Below are 3,733 nucleotides of genomic sequence, written 5' to 3'. Positions count from 1 at the left end.
TTTTGTGTCAGCTTGGTAAGTCATTTCTTTCTGCCATGGTTTTGTGTTTCTATTCCAGCTATTTTAGTGAGTTCCAAACTAATCAATTATCCGAAGGATTGGAAGTAAATATGAAGTGCATAATATATACAGAACGCTCTCTACACAAGTTCTGAAACACAAATTGCTGGACTGTTTTATCTAATTCACCCAACTGACTCTTTTGATTCAGATCTTTTTTTAGTTAATTTACAAACATTCAGCACGACCAGTGTAGCTTGATTCTTGAAGGGGTCATGCACCACCCTTTTTTATTTTGTACTGTTCACTGAGGTCTACTTACATTGTTATCAAGATATCTTGGAGAAAGTTGGAAACCAAGCAGTTGCTAGTAGCCATTGACTTCCATGGTATTTTTCCCCATATGTCAGCGATTGCCGGCAGGCATATCTTCTCGTGTAAAACTTTTATTTTGAGGAGAACTATACAAGTTATGCAAATGAGATTTTTAGCTATTCTATCTTCTCCTGTTTATTTGGACAAATAGGATTGTAAAAATGCCCCCCACCACTCATCCACCAACTGTACTCTGTATTGAATTAGCAGCAGGGACTATCAGATGACCTCACGTAATCACACTGAGCACAGTCTTATCACGCTGTGATAATTCAGCTGAGTGCAAGCATATTTTTAGTTTCTTTACTCAATTACAATCCTGTTTTCAGACAAACAAATCATTTATCTCCATCCTTCTTCATATGAATCCCATAACAAAAGCTTATCAGATTAAGCAAAGTATTAAAGTTGTACAATCAAGCTAAATGTGGTGGAAAACGCGGGCAGAAGGGGCCAAACTGGTTTAAAATCACAGACCACTATTAGGACAAAAAGGGGCGTTCCATTCCCCTCATGAGATGCTATCATTTTTGATAAATTGTGCATGCCACCCGTCCTCTGAGACGAGAGGAAAGTGATTGTGATAATGAGCATCCTTGACTTGCTCCAATGAATTATGGGAGGAAGGGAAACTCGCCACTGATGACTGAGAGGATCAAAGAGGGAAGGCGAAGCACTGATCTCAGCTGCTTTGATGCATTAGAGAGCTTGTGTTCATGCAGCTCTGGAGAAGCCGCAATCATCATCTCAGGCTGCTGCTGATGGCGTGGACTTGAGTTTAACTGGCTGTAATGCGTTGGGAAGCTCTTCAGTGTTCAGATCAACATATTTAGAGGTAGCCAGACTTTTGAGGAACAGCATGCAATCCGAACCAATTTGCATCTTAATGCTAGTTCACACTGTCACAAGAATCATCAGCAACCATTGAAAGTTAGTGTTTGTTTAGAATCTAATACTGAGAAGCACCAGCATAGACATCGGACACCATTTATTTGATGTACAACCAAAGGATCTGTGTGTGTGATGGTGTTAGATGTTTTTATTAATAATTTGAATCAGACTTGTTTTGATATTTTTTTTCTACTTTCATTTTTAAGTTTTAGTCATTTCAAATACTTTTGTTTTATTTTTTGTATTTATTCGTTTGTGATATTTTATACTAAGTTATACTAAATGAAAATTTTTAGAAAAATGGAAAGTAACTGAAGCTTTATAATATAATAATAAAATATAATATTAAAATGTAATTCTATTTTAATTCATTTTTATATTTTATATAAAAATCGTTTTTTTTTTCAAATGTATTCATTAAACGTGTCAGTAATAATGAAATAAATTAATTAAAAAATAATGTGTAATAAATGAATACTAGATAAGATACTAGATACAGTAGAAAATATAATGTTTTTTTCATTGTGCATTCCAATTAGTGAGATGAGATTAAATTCACACATTATAAACATAACATTAAAAATGATCAATAATTTAACAATAATAAGAATTTAAAGGTGATCTGTTTTTGCAAAAAAAAAAAACTTCATATATATATATTAGGGGTGTAACGATATGCGTATTCGTATTGAACCGTTCGGTACGACGCTTTCGGTTCGGTACGCGGTACGCATTATGTATACCGAACGGTTCGTTGGAGTAATTAATTATATTTGAAAAAAAAAAAAAAAGAGAGAGAGAGAAATATAATGATATGCGTTCAACAAGGTAGCCCAATAACCCAAACAACGTAACAGGCAACGCCCCTGACACTCCCGAAGAAGAAAAAAACACCATCTTATATGTTTATGTAAAGGCTACTCAGCAGGCGCTCGCTCACTCAGTAGCTACGCGCTGAAGGCTCGTTGCAAAATAGCCAATGCGTTTAACAGACTAGAAATGAGAAGATCCTCCAATAACCAACAGGTCTGGTGTTTGGGTGCACTTTGGATTCCCTTTAAGCTATAATGGTGATGGCAAGAGAGTGGTGGATAAAAAAACAACGGTATGTCGCATCTGCAACATGACAGGGTACACCAGCGGGAATAAAAAAAAAAAAAAAAAAAACACCAGCGGGAATATCTGGGATATATGCGTCAGTACTATCTGGGAAAAGACGAAAAAAAGGAGAAACATGCACGCAGCAAACTATCCCTGCAGCATTTAGAAACTATAGCTTACAGGGAATCCAACCCAAACACCAGACCTGTTGGTTATTTTAGGATCTTATATTTCTGGTCTGTTAAAGACATTCGACATTTTGCAACGAGCCTTCAGCGCGTGCTGAGTGAGCGAGCGCCTTAGGGGCCGTTCACATATCGTGCCTAAAAACGCATGGAAAACGCTAAGCGCGTCTTTCTCCTCCTTTCCAAAGCGCTTGGGCAGAAGCGCTCATGAGGCGTCTGTCTTTGCTAAGCAACAATGACGTGCTCTCTCCATGAGACGCGGAAATTTCAGCGAAGGATAAATGGATTTGCAGCTCTAAAAATCGCTTGCAGTAGCTCTGCTACTAAATTTATTTCAAAATTGCAATCCATATACAACTATGATCAGCTGTTCCTTCATCTTGGCTGAGCTCTCAACGTTGTTACGGGAAAGGATGAAGCTGATTGGTTAGTTCTTGTCACATGACCCGCGGTGCGCTTGCGGCATTCTGAAAAGTTGAGATGTTTTTACATTTTGCTGTATCTAAAACGTATCGAACCGAACCGAACCGAACCGTGACATCAGTGTATCGTATCGAACCGAACCGTGAATTTTGTGAACCGTTACACCCCTAATATATATATATATACACACACACGCACGCATGCACGATAAATGAAGTCAAATGTAAAAAGTTTACTTTCAATATTTTTAGTTTATTTGCATATTTGAAATGTTTCTTTAATAATTTCAAAAACTATATAATTTATATATACTTATTAGAATAGAGCAATAATAAATGTTTAATAATAAATAATTTTCATACACACATATTTACTTTGAAGTAAAGTAATTAAAATTAAATGGAAAAAATATATAAACTACATTAACATGACATTTAAAAAATGATTAAAAAAGACAACAAACTGACTAAAACTGTAACTATGAAAAACTAAAGAAATAAGAACAACAAAAAAGTTGGCACACTGGGCTTGGGCTTTAACTAACTGTTAAACTTAAATTACTTAAATTAAAATTAAAGTAACGTTATATAACAAATATAATAAAAATAAAATAGAATTCCAGGAATTCCAAAAATATAATAGTGTTTCAATGATCCTAAAGAAACACTGACTGGTGAGAACCTAAAGGGTTCAGTTAAGGGTGAAGAACTAGCTGACCTTGATGTCCAGCTCTGTCGCTATCCCATCTTTTAGTGTAT

The sequence above is a fragment of the Carassius gibelio genome, chromosome B21 (genome assembly GCF_023724105.1).
Source record: "Carassius gibelio isolate Cgi1373 ecotype wild population from Czech Republic chromosome B21, carGib1.2-hapl.c, whole genome shotgun sequence".
Classification (NCBI taxonomy): domain Eukaryota; kingdom Metazoa; phylum Chordata; class Actinopteri; order Cypriniformes; family Cyprinidae; genus Carassius; species Carassius gibelio.
This window is presented reverse-complemented; position numbering follows the sequence as displayed.